Source organism: Schistocerca serialis, chromosome 2, assembly GCF_023864345.2.
Source record: "Schistocerca serialis cubense isolate TAMUIC-IGC-003099 chromosome 2, iqSchSeri2.2, whole genome shotgun sequence".
Lineage (NCBI taxonomy): Eukaryota > Metazoa > Arthropoda > Insecta > Orthoptera > Acrididae > Schistocerca > Schistocerca serialis.
The window spans coordinates 531,117,146-531,130,892 of record NC_064639.1 but is presented as its reverse complement, the minus strand read 5'-3'; the positions used below and the strand labels follow the sequence as shown (position 1 = coordinate 531,130,892).

At 43.7% G+C, this 13,747-nt stretch overlaps 1 protein-coding gene and 1 non-coding gene across 14 annotated transcripts in view; both read left to right on the top strand.

Annotated features, from left to right (window-relative positions):
• The window catches only part of LOC126457505 (protein muscleblind-like), a 611,133-nt gene that overhangs the window by 366,887 nt on the left and 230,499 nt on the right, over positions 1–13,747 (top strand). The gene's annotated exons all lie outside the window — the stretch shown is intronic.
• Trnaa-cgc (transfer RNA alanine (anticodon CGC)) lies at positions 5,864–5,936 on the top strand. The gene has a single exon. It is a non-coding gene; the product is annotated as a tRNA-Ala (tRNA).

Here is a 13,747-nt window from a genome sequence, read left to right as displayed (position 1 = left end):
AATTCTAAATTACCGGATACCTAAAAGCAAGTGATTAGGTGTATCCCATGAATTACAGTCACTTGATGAATCCTGCAACAAACTGAAGTAATCCTCTTGTTTATACCTAGTAGGCTTTTTGTAGGATATCTTTGTCAGAGGGACACATGCAACATGAAATGTCTGCTGATTATCGAAATATTTAATGCTTTACATGTGTCACGATAATGTTCTAAGTATTTAAGACTAGGCACTTAAAAATTGTAGCTAAAAAAAAAACCACGAAAATGACCGATACAGTTTAGGTATCATATGTCTCATTACGGTTGTACCGAGTGTGAAGAAATACTCCACATTAGTTTACTCTGACGTCTTCGTTTGTGCTTCGTCTGTGTTCCGTTTGTGACTTCAGTAAGGTAAAATTACAGCCAAAAAGAGAAACGAGAAAAAAGGAATAGGCAAAGGAGAAAAAGAATGAAAAGAACTGAAGTCAGCTTCAGTAACTTAAACGTTTTCCATCGAGACTGTCAGTGGACTGTCCTTATTTTCAGGCTATCCGCTCTACTCTGGTAGCCTCTTTCATCCACGAGATGAATACTGTTACCGTTAGTTGGATTCCTGGCATCAGAATCAAAGATCTGGGCGAATCTTCACACAACCTTTTTCCTACTTCGCGGAACCCGTGGAACTAGTTAAAACTTAACGAACAAAGTTCCTGAAAAATCTTCCGCGCGATCGTATTCCTTTTTTACGTAGAAGTACGAAATGAGAATAGCCCGTAGGAATAATTTTAATCAAAAGTTTTAATAACATGCAGGTGGAGTGTTTTGAAGCAGCGCGTAAAAGAGGCCTTTTGATGCGCGGGCCCGTAGTGGCACGCCAAGGGCGGCGATCCCGCACGCTTTTGGCACACGCTCAGCGGCCATTAAACGTAGATTTAATGGTTGCAGCCCCTGCACTCTCTTTACTACCTACCGCCGCTGAAACAGAGGAATTTTTATGCCGCATGTTGTGCATACTGTCGTCAACCGAGCACTGCCGGTGCGCTTTTGTTCTCTTTTCTTCCCGTCGAACACACAATAGAACATAATACAGCGGACGCGGGTGTGGAATTACCATGTGGCGTTTGTCAAAAATTGCACTTGCTTCTAAAAGCATTTTCCCGTGTTTGTAGAAGCTGGTTAAAATGTGAAATCGGGTAACTTAGTTCTCTCTCGTTGCTGACGGCCAGGTGGTGATTTCATTTAGTTATCTGCTCGAATTGTCTTGCTTGTCACTACTGAACTTCATTTGCCGAAGTAGCAGAATCGAAATTTCTGTATGGTAATCCTGGTGCAGATTTTCTGCAGTTTTGCAGTACACTTTAGGTGAATAATGGGGTGGTCCCTTCATAGAGCTCAAGGCCAAAATCCTTCCCGATTCTTCACCCGCTGAGCTTACGCCACGTCTCTTAGTAACCTTTCTGTCCTCGAGAATTTAAAGAAAACCGTATCCGTAACACTTCGTTGAGCTCATATTGGTTTCTTTTCTCAAGGAAGTTAGTAAGCAGATACCTTGAACTTGGCCTTGAGTGTCCTACGCAGAACGTTTATGTATATCTGCGACCTGAATCCTTATCAACTTGTTGCCCTTCGTACTTGCATACAGTTATAGCTCCACTCTGCAACTCGCTATAGGACGCCTGGAAGAGGATACTTCACATAGCACAACGTATTAAGTTTCCTGGTGTTAAATTTATCTGCCAACAGCATGCCCTGATACGGTTAAAACTAAAAGCTCGGTTTCCGATGTGACGACATGCCATTAGACTTACACTCCGAAGTTTAAGTGCATGTGGCTGACATTGGACTATAAATGGAAGGACTGAACATCTAACCCACGTCCAGCAGTCCAAAATCCTTGTTTTCCGTAGTCTCTCTAAACCATTTCATCCGACTTACAAGTTAAATGTGAATACTCGTGAACTTACCTACTGATTAAAAGATTGGACAGGTAATGAGGACAATCTTGAAAAAATTCCTGTCAAATAGTCGCGATTTACTTTTTCACGGTTTCCCTAAGTGAAATTGGACGAATGACGACACGGTCCCTTCGAATTTACCACTTACTTACTTACTAGATATACCACACGAACTGCAGTCAGTATTTGGCCCCGCCAATCAAAGTCCTCCAAATTCTTCTTCAGAGTCTCATCTTGCTCATATCCTCTCTGATCCCGTAAATCCATCTCAGCCGCGGTCTTCCCCTTGGCCTGTTACCTCTGATGTCTTCTTCCACAATCTGTCTGGTGATTTGAACTTCTCGATCAGTTAAGTGTTCAAGTCACTTCTGTGTTTTCTCTTTAATCACTGCCACAATGTCCAGCGATTTGTGCGGCTCCTGCATTTCCCGGTTTTCCTTTTTCTCCAGTCATCTATGTCCTTCACTGGTTCAAAAACCTGTCTCAGAACAGGATTCTCCCAAGTGTGGATTTCTTTTTATATCTTTTGAGTCAGGCTCTAGGTCTCTGTTTCTTATAGGATCACGAGTGTATTACAGTCCTGTAATCCCTAATCTTCGTGGACTGAATTGACCACGGAATATATGTTTTGCTGCAGATCTGAAGATGGTCGCTGCTGACCGAAACCGGTAGTCTAAGGTCAGTTTTGTGGCCATTGACGGAAATAAAAGAAATTAATTTTGCAGACTATTTTCTTTCTTCGTGAAACGCTATTGGTCGAATTTAAAGATTCAATATTAGAGATAAATCATACTGCCCGCATCGATATAAGTTATAGCAGAAGGGCCATAACAGCAGAATAAGAGAGATTAGACTACCAACGGAGGTACAAGTACACCAATTAATCTCTCTCTCTATTTGTGAATTTAGGAAGACACTATCCATAGTGCGCTACACAATGGCTTTCCGAGTATGTACGCAGACGTAAACGCAATCGCGCACATCGTCTGGCCCCGGATGCGGATATGTGGAACTCCTTACGGTTATAGACTCATGAGGGGCCGGAAGGTTTCTCAGGAAGCGAACTGTCGTGGCAGTGAAGGGCTTTACTTTTAATTTACTGTAACTAGAGTTGCGCTCTACGAAAATTGCGGTCCTGTAGTTTTGGTACAGCACAAAATAACATAGTGAATGGCAGGATTATCGGATGTATTGGTAATAAGGGAAAGAAATATAAATGATATGTGTGAGAGAAACTGGAAGCCGACGATTCGTCTTTTGATTCTTTATTTATTTTGCACATAAGCTGAACCACACATCGTTCCGTGTTAGTCCACTGTGTATTTTATAGCCTTGCAAAATATAAGATTGCTTTTTGTAAGTAATAAAAATTAGTTGATCGCGTAACTTCTGCGCTGTTACGCAACCAATGCAATTAAATTTGATGCAAGTACACTGTACATGCGGAAACATAAGAAAATCTATATAAGTATTGTTGTTATTCTGTACTCAGTATAATCTTCTTCATCACGGTCAAAGGCAAGCGTTTCCCGATATTATTGATAAGCGCGAAAGTGGGAAAAATTTGAGGTAAGGACTATGCGACCAAACTGCTGAGGTCATCGGTCCCTAGGCTTACGCACTACTCAACCTAACTTAAACTAACTTACGCTAAGGACAACTCACACACACCCATGCCCGTGGGAGGACTCGAACCTCCGATGGGAGCAGCCGCGTGAACCGCAACAAGGCGCCCAAGGCCGCGCGGCTACCCCGTGCGGCTGCGAAGGCTATTTAAGAATAACTAAAACATATTTTACGTAAGGTCCAAGCAGTTTTGAAGCGATGTTCGATATGTCACGGTTCGCGCGGCTGCCTCCGTCGGAGGTTAGAGTCCTCCCTCGAGCATGGATGTGTGTGTTGTCCTTAGCGTAAGTTAGTTTAAGTTAGATTAAATAGTGTGTAAGCATAGGGACTGATGACTTCAACAGTTTGGTTAACATACATTACCAAATTTCAATTTTGCTATGAATTTTGTTTACTTTTAAGTAAGAGACAGGAATAATGAGTGTGAAATCTTATGGGACTTAACTGCTAATGTCATCAGTCCCTAAGCTTACACACTACGTAACCTAAATTACCCTAAGGACAAACAGATACACCCATGCCCGAGGGAGGACTCGAACCTCCGCCGGGACCAGCCGCAGAGTCAATGACTGCAGCAATGGCTAATCCCGCGCGGCAAGAGACAGGAGGATAACTATGTAGAACAAAAATGTTCCGTAGATTACGTGGCCCTATATACATCCTCACTCAGTTTCCATACGATTCACTGCTTCTGGTTTCTAAGGGAATCTAATACGACATTGATCGCATACGTGACATTTGATCGAAATGATCACAAAAGGTACACAACACACCTAACGTACAGGTAATACGGTTATGATCCTAACGGATCGAGGCTACTAGGCAAACTATCGTAGTCTGCGGTTGCTTGTAATAGTCTACGGTAGCGAACGGTAGTTTTACAACTCTAACTGTAACACCTTTTGTAGATTGGCCCATTTTTATTTGAGCGCCACTAATATTTATGAAGGTGGGCAGCAAGATGGGAAGCGCCGTTTCAGCACGGAATGCCGGCATAGCTTACGCGCAGCTGTGGTAATGAGCACGCAGCGGTCCTAATTCTTGTTTACTGCGACGGACACAACTGGGAGGCGTCGAGCCGTCGCGCAGAGCACGCGCGTACCACCACTGCATCCCCAGCTTCCACCCCACCGACCTTTGTCTCTGCGGACCGCTTCTGGGGCGCACATAAATTATTTTCTTTGCAGCCTAAGTTCAAGGGATAAGGTAAATGTATGTAAATCCTCGCTGGCTAAGAAGATAAGGAGAACTTAAGCAGTAATACGACTGTGTTTCTTGAGCTGAGCTAAGGAATTTTCTCGCAGCGTCGCTTTCGAGATACCGCTGCGTGGGCAGGCCCTCGCACTGGTGACGGTATCTCATTCCACCTTCTCATGTTATTAAAGCCGACAGTAAAAGGAACAGCCAGCTTTCGAAGATCGATCTTCAGAAGGTACCACTTGCTTGGAAAACGCTATTTAAAGTTTCGCTGCCTGGTGAATGTCTCGAACATTTGAAAATCGCCGAGAGGCGTACACTCCGCAAGGAAACGACCTCCTTCGAACAGCACTGCGTTTCTCTCGGAGAAAATTGCCACAGGCGCTGGATCCCTATTACGTAGTTAATCGAACATTGTGGGAAGCACAGCTAGTTCGCATCTACGACCATTCGTTAGTGAAGCCATTTTACTTCTTTACGGCATAGATAACTTCCGTGCCGCAACGTTCGATGTGATCAAGTTGGTAACGGTGCGAGGAGAATGTATTATAGAGCATTAGCTCTACCCTTCTCAAAAGAAAAAGGAAGTTTTCGCAGTTTTAACAGACCGGTGATTTATGCGCTTCATCGACAGAGTTTGGGATCTTTTTCCTAATGTGCAGATAGACTTATTTTTTCCTTTTTTCTCTCCGCTTTCCAGTGACTTCGAAAAATTTTTGATGCAAAATTATTGCTAACCAGCTCCCGCTGCTCTCGATAAATTTCCGTTGTTGGAGTCGTTCTTTATGAACAGAATACTGAATGTCGCCAGCGTGATTTACGGTAAAAGAGACGATAATCACGTTTCGCAACGAATCGCGGGACGGTTTCTAACTGCTCAGCGTCACGTTTACTATTATGTTTGATATTTCTTTCATGTTTTTACATTTAACGATAGATCATGTGGGAACAAAAATTCCATGTACTAAAATCTCTTCAATACAGCAGTGGTGATGCGCTTCATAACACTGCATACATAGTGGGACAGTTGTAAAAATCGGCACGTTCTTGTTTTCAGCGTTTCGGATGCTAGCAAAGTAATTTTAACACCCATCGACACCGAGCGAGGTGGCGCAGTGGTTAGCGCACTGGACTCGCATTCGGGAGGACGACGGTTCAATCCCGTCTCCGGCCATCCTGATTTAGGTTTTCCGTGATTTCCCTAAATCGTTTCAGGCGAATGCCGAGATGGTTCCTTTGAAAGGGCACGGCCGATTTCCTTCCCAATCCTTCCCTAACCCGAGCTTGCGCTCCGTCTCTAATGACCTCGTTGTCGACGGGACGTTAAACACTAACCACCACCACCACCCATCGACAGAGGACCGTGTACTGCGATACAGTGATGGCAATTTGTTTTACTTACTGAAACGTGCTAGATTAAGACTGTAGTAACGGAACAGCGTAATAAGAACCCAAGTGCACGTAAACCACATACATTAATTCGTTTGGAAATCCTCGTTCTCATTGATGGAGCGTTTCAACACTTGAAATTGATCTGCTGGTAATCAACAGAATTAAGATATTTAGGCAAAGCATATTTTCAGAAGACGGGAACTGCAGCTTACAGCTGAGTCTCTAATTTGAAGAGTATCCGAAAAAGTATTGCTTCTTTAGGGGATTAATTCGACCCTGTTCACTAAACCCGTCTCCTCCTCTCTTTAATTTGTGGCAATTCCAATGCAACATGCGTTATAAATTCAACATCAACATGCATTTACCCTCTTTTCATGTCTCTATCAAGAATTATCTTCACATACCTTAATTTGAAATCTGATGTATCTGAAGAAATGTAATTATCTTGTTTTGCGTTTCCGTATGGTAACTGTTGGTGTTCTGTATTTTATTTTATTTTGTTAATTTTTTAATGTTGATTTATATTTTTTTTTAATTTCGATTGCTTCATTGTAAAGTCTTACCTTCATTCTTCCAACTTGTAGTTTTTTTCATTCCCTTCCAGATATATACTTTCCTTCTTTTTATACACCGTCTATTCCCTGTCAGATACTTACTTTCACACTCCGTGTAAATGGCTTGACTCATTATTGTTCCTCTCTTCGTGCCAGAATATTTATTTTTTTAAACACTATTGCCTGTCTCTGAAACCCATTTCGCTGTTGCTTATCTTATTGAAATTGACGTGCATCGTCATTTTAAATTACTTCAGTCAGAAAACAAACACAGTATCAAAAGTTTCTCATTACAACATTACATTTCTTTTCATCAGTTTTAAAAGAGGTGTAGATATTTGTCATCGAAATGACAATACTTTCATCATTTAACTGCAATTTTATTTGGTTCTTGATACATCGAACTGTGACCTAATATATAAGTGACATTAATATGTCTTTTACAGAACTGCAGCACACTTAAAAAGTGGCATTTACATGAGAACCTCTCATGGACAGTTAATGATATGTTCTACAGATGTTCGAAAGGACAATAATCAATCATGTGAAAATTGCTATAAAGGCTGAAATTTCACTGATATATCCAGAAAAGGAAAGAAAATAACAATCAAATGGCAAAAGCAACACCGCTTAGCATTACCATTTCTACATAACTGTGAATCCTAATAACAAGAAAATTATTTATATGTAATCTGACATTCTGTGAACAACGTAGGGTTGTTTAGAACTTACCAGATTTTCTTTCCGTTTTCTGACACTCTGCATAATGCAAAAATCTCTGCTGAATTCCGGCCTGCTGTAATTTTCTTCTCGTCTACCGTATGTCGTGTTTTCTCAGTTCAGGAAATTTCGACAAATGGCTTACTGAAACGAGTAGAGAAAACAAGTGTAACCACCTGTTTTATAATAAAAATCATCATCTTTGGGCAGAGATCATACGTTATCAAGTGTCAGAGTGAGAACCCGACACGCACAACGTGTGCGCAGCAGAGTGATTTCGTCCGAGATCAGCGAATGAGCTAGCTTGCACGTATTCTTATCGCAGCATAGAGAAGAACGTCGCGATGAAGGCGTTCATCCGGGATATTGCCGCGTGTGGCCTCGGCTAATCTGGAGAGCCGGGTCAGCCATATGAGCGGCAGAGTTGACCGGCTGGCTGTAGCAGGTGCCCGCGCTGGGCTGCAACGGGGATGCGGGGTTGATCGATGGCCCGTGGCTCGCGGGAATATTAAAGCACACGCCGGCGCGAGCAGCTGCCGTGCGCTCGCTGCGCCTGCCAACACCAGCCACACTGACCGAGTGGGCCGGTGTAATAGCTTCCTGTTTCACGTGAGAGTACCGTCTCGCACTGCAGCTTCATTCCTCCAAACACGACCGTTCTCTTTACACGGATGAGACAAGAGTCATGGTATAGCGATATGCACATATACTGATAGCGTTAGTGTCACGTTTACAGGGTCTAAAAGGACAGTGCATTGGCGGAGCTGTCATTTGTATTCACCTGATTCATGTGAAAAGGTTTCCCACGTGGTTATGGCTGCACGACGGGTGTTAACAGACTCTGAACGGGGAATAGTGGTTGGAGCTAGACGCATGGGACATTCCATTTCGAAAATGGTTGGGGAGTTTAATATTTCGAGACCTACAGTGTCAAGAGTGTACCGGGAATACCAAATTTCAGGCATTACCTCTCATCGCGGATAACGCAGTGGCCGACGGCCTCCACTTAACGACGGAGAGCAGCGGCGTTTGCGTTCTCAGTGCTAAGAGACAAGCAACAATGCGTGAAATAATAGCAGAAATTAATGTGGGACTTACGATGAACGTACCTGTTAGGACAGTGCGACGAAATTTGACGTCAATTGGCTATGGTAGCAGACGACCGACGCGAGTGCCTTTGGTAACAGAACAGCATCGTTTGCAGCGCCTTTCCTGGGCTCGTGGCCTTATTAAATGGACAATAAACAACTGGAAAACTGTGGCTTGGTTAGAAGAGTCCCGATTTCTTTTGGTAAGAACTGATGGTAGGGTTCGAGTGCGTCGCAGCCCCCCCCCCCCCCCCCCCCCAAAAAAGCAATGGACCCAAATTGTCAAAAAGGCACTGCGCAAGCTAGTGGTGGCACCACATTGGTGTGGGCTGTGTTTACATGTAATGGACTGCGTCCCCTGGTTGACTGACTGAAAATGGTTATTTCCGGCTACTTAGAGACCATTTACATTCCTCGTCTTCATGTTCCCAAAGAACGATGTCGGCGGGCCACAATTATTCGTGATTGGTTGATGTACATTGTGGACAATTCGAACGAATTATTTGGCCACCAAGATCACTCGATATGAATCCTATCGAACATCTATGGGGCAGATCGAGAGGTCAGTTTATGCACAAAATCCTGCACCGGCAGTACTGTTGCAGTTTAGGGCGGCTCCAGTGCAGAATGGCTCAGTATTTCAACAGGAGACGTCCAACTACATGCTGAGTCCATACCACGTCGAGTTACCGCACTACGCCAGGAAAAAGGAGGTGCGACCGATATTAGGAGGTATCCCTTGAATATTGTCACCTTAGTATATAGTGTCATTTCTACAGGTACCAGCGACAATTTCACTGATGAAACCACAGTCCTCAGTGAATGTGGGGAAGAATTACAGGGCTTGCTGAAGGAGATGAACAGTCTACTGAGCACTGAATATCGACTGGAACTACACAGAATAATTACGAAAGTAATAGGGAGTAGCGTACATGAGATTAGCGATAAACTTAACATCAAAATTGAGGATCACGCAGTAGACGAAGTGAAGGAATTCTGCTATTTTTGAAGCAAAGTAACGCATGACGGACGAAGCACGGAGGACATTATAAGAAGGCTAGTACAAGTAAAGAGGCCATTCCTGGCCAAGAGAAGTCTGCTACTATCAGACTTACGCCTTAATTTGAGGAAGACATTTCTGAGGATGTGGTAGGTTGGTGCACAGGTTCGTAGCGTTTTCCCGTAAGTTTAAACACAACAGATACACATAACAGAGGCTTCAATCATAAATAATATATCCTCCTTCACTGTTTACAACATTCTGCTAACACTGTAGTAACTTTTAGATTCCGCGACTACAGAAATCATGTGGTTTAACTCCATCGAGCAATGTTAGGTGCTCATTTTCATCCGGAAAGGAAGTGCCTTGAAGATTGTTCGACAGAGAGCGGGAAAGGTGAAAATCTGAGGGCACAAGATCAGGTGAATAAAATGGGTGCGAAATTGCTTCCCAGCCCAACTCCTAAATAGTGTTTTTTTTGTCAGTCTAGCAGAATTCGAGCGGGTGTTATCGTGGAACATCAGTTCACCCAGTCCTGGTCGTTGTTCTTGGACTGCGTCTGCAAGACGTCTCAAATTCAAATGTTCAAATGTGTGTGAATTCCTAAGGTACCAAACTGCTGAGGTCATCGGTCCCTAGACTTATAAACTACTTACACTAACTTATGCTAAGAACAACACACACACACCCATGCCCGAGGGAGGATTCGAACCTCGGGCGGGAGTGGCCGCGCAATCCGTGGCATGGCGCCCTAATCCACGTGGCCACTCCGCGCCGCAAGACGTCTCAGTTGTTGACAATGGACGTCAGAAGTGAGGGTTGCTCCTAGGGGAAGCAATTCGTAGTACACCGCACAGCCGCTGTTCCGCCAGATGCCTAACATTATCTTCTGTGGGTGCAGGCAGATCTTTGTACGGGAAGATGCTGCTTTGTTTTGACTCAGACATTCCTATCTTTTCCGTACGTTAACATAAGACACCATTCCTCAGTAAAGATACAGGATAGGAATGGTCGGTGTTGTTCGCGAGCCAGAGAAGCACATAGGGCAAGCAGAGAAGCACATAGGGCCACCTGCTGATTTTTGTGATTTGGGCTTAGAGCATGCGGTAGCAATACACCTGATTTTTTTAACCTTTCTTATTGCATGCAGATGTCGCACGATGGTGGAATGACCACAGTTCATTATATCTGTCAGTTCTCGAGTACACGGACATCGATCATTGTGGATTAATGCGTTTAAACGATCTTCTTCAAACCCGGAAGGTCTTCCTCAACGTGCAGAGTCACTGATGTCAAAACTATCCTCCTTAAAATGAGAAACCAATTTTCTTGGCACGCTTTATCCAGTGCTACTATCCCCACACACGGTGCAAATGTACCTGGCTGCCTCCGATGCTGTCACCTCTCTACTGAACTCAAACAGAAGAATATGTCTCAAATTTCTCTATTTCTCCACTTGGCACCCCATTTTCTAGCGTCGACAGATCCACTTACTGTCTCCAAATGACAAAATGACAGTATGTAAACTCAAATAGTAATAGTGAACTACAAATAAAAAGTGTGAGTCGATAAACAAACTATGGCAAACGGAAGACAAGCATGCGAAACAGAAACGATACGAATGAATCATGAATTGCGGGGAAAAGGAAGAAGAAGCGGATCGAAGCGTTGGAGTTGCTGTGCTACAGAAGATTATTAGAAATAGGTGAACTGACGAGGACAGGGGAAATCCTTCGAAGAATACTCGAGGAAAGGAACAAATGGAAAACACTGACAAGAATCAGGGAGAAGATGATAGGTATGTGTTAAGACATCATGCAATAACTTTCTTGGTGTTGGTGGGGGTCGTAGAGGGCAGTAACTGTAGGAAAGGACAGAGATTGGAATATACCCAACGAATAATTGACGACGTTGGACGCAAGTGCTAATCTGAGATGAGATGAAGAGGCTGGCACGGGAGAGGAGTTCGTGGCAGGCCGCATCGCACCGGTCAGAAGAAACGACAAAAAAATCACTACAGATACGGTGCAAAACATTAAGCTTGCAGCTTTTCCTGCCAAAGTGGATACCAGTGGCGTAATTTAGGGCAGAATAAAAATAAATCACATCTAGATTCGTTCAAGGAATGATTCTGAAGTTTTGTTGGAGCTGTTTCGCAAAACCATAAAAATCCAAAAGCGTGATTGAACAGAATCGTTTTCGTCGTCAACGTAGGTCAGCTGGGTTGGTACTGAACGACGAACGAGTTACTGACCATTGGGTGGAACACCGAAGACTACACAAATTCACGTTATAGTGTCTGATATAATGATAAATTCTACAGCTGAAAATAACGTGACGAAGCCTCGTGAAATCAGACGGAGTTGTTTCAGTTTAAGATGAACAGAATGACTCGCCGGAGCTATGTAGTGTCTGAGCGCCGAAGCGGGAACATCACACGAGGCGCCACTAATAGGCCAGCACTGACATACGCTCATAACTGCATTCGGTTGGTCTCGTTTGGAGAGATAACGGTAAACCGAAAACAACGTGACTAAGTTAAGAAAGTTTGTGGCAATAGTAAGCAGAAAAGGAAAAATATACGGATATGTTCTTAATTTTTTATTAAATTTTGTTTACATACCTTGTAACATTTAAGTTTTGCATACTAATCTTTGTCAAAATAACTGAATTTTAGATATTGAGACCGACACAATAACAACAAGGCATAAAAGCGGTAACTGCGCACATTTACCCGCATTCAATTGGGCAAGAGATACCGTGTTCAAATCTTAAGCGGTGGAGACAGAGATAACGTCCCATATCATCAGAATCCGTACAGTCCTCATGCCACCATTCTTCACATTTATACATATTGTACCGAGGCAGCATTAAAATCATATTCGCACGCTGGAGAAACGCATCTTTTTTTTCGTGGAATCAGATTTCTGGGAACCTATGAGCAGTCCCTTCTGGCTGAATGAGGTTTCTTCTGCTCTAGAAAATGCTGTTTTCTTTTTCTCTCTTCCCTCTGATTTTTCTTCTCCTTGTTATCCTTCCCTTTCTATTCGAGAGCATTTTTCACGGATGGTGTGGTTAGGATTTCCAACTTTTCCTCTAATTCCTCCTGCCAAATGACGACTGTTTTGGCAGAGGGCATGTCATAAATGGGCGGTTGCACGCTTGCCGCTGTGAACTCTAGAACTCCCGTAGAAGTTTATGGCTGGGTCTCCATCGCTGCACCATTGTCCCCAGTCTGGTTATTATAATCGATGACATGAACTGTAATTTCGTCTCTTGCCATTATACGAGAAGGAGAAAACTCCCCCATCGAATAACATTAGGACTGAACCGACGAGTTTCCGTTACTTCAAATGCTTTTGCTCTCCTCTCTACTGTTGCTGTTCAACAGTAGAACAGTAGCTGTCCTGAATACGCCCCCCCCCCCCCCCCCCCACGAGAACTCACTAGTTGACAAATATATAGTTAGATCCCACACCATACAGAAACATGGCTGCTACCGTATCTGCAAGGAAGCAGTACCATATAGACTTAATTAACAATTAATGTAATAAATTGAATGTCATTGACTGTGGTGAAAACTACTTACATTGGAATATGCGTATGTTAGTCTCGTTTTTAACAAAAATGCTTTTTACCTGGTTACCAAGAAAGAGGAGGGGAGCAACGGAAAACGTCTGATCTACAACGACTAGCCAATTTTAATTTCCTGCCGAGTGTAGCCAACACAAAAAAATTGTAGAATATGCTCTTATACCACGCGTACTTCTGGCGGAATTCCCTTATGTGCAAATAACAGATCCCGTCCCTTAAGCAATGCGCCCCATTGCTCGTTTTGTGTCGGGCACTTCCTTTTTTCTTTCAGAGCTACAGTTCTTTTGTGTGAGCTGCAGATTTGTGGAATGAAAGCAAGCCGCTATCTCCGGGACACGGTGGCAGCAATTCAGTTGTGTCGCGCGGACGGATATCGAACTTTAGGCGGAGTCCGCGCACCTGCGCCGCAGCATAATGCAGCTTCGCCATTGGGGCCGGCGGCGCTCATTCCGTGGCCTGATCTCATTAATCACCGCCCTGCGACGCGACAGGCGTGTTGTCGACAATGGCACTCGACATGGCAGCCGTCACCTCATTAGCTGGCTTTCACGGCGTCCGCCACGGGCACGCCCACAATTCGCAATGACGCCACCGAGCGTGCGTCTCCAACTCTCCACAATAACGTCCTCCTCATTCG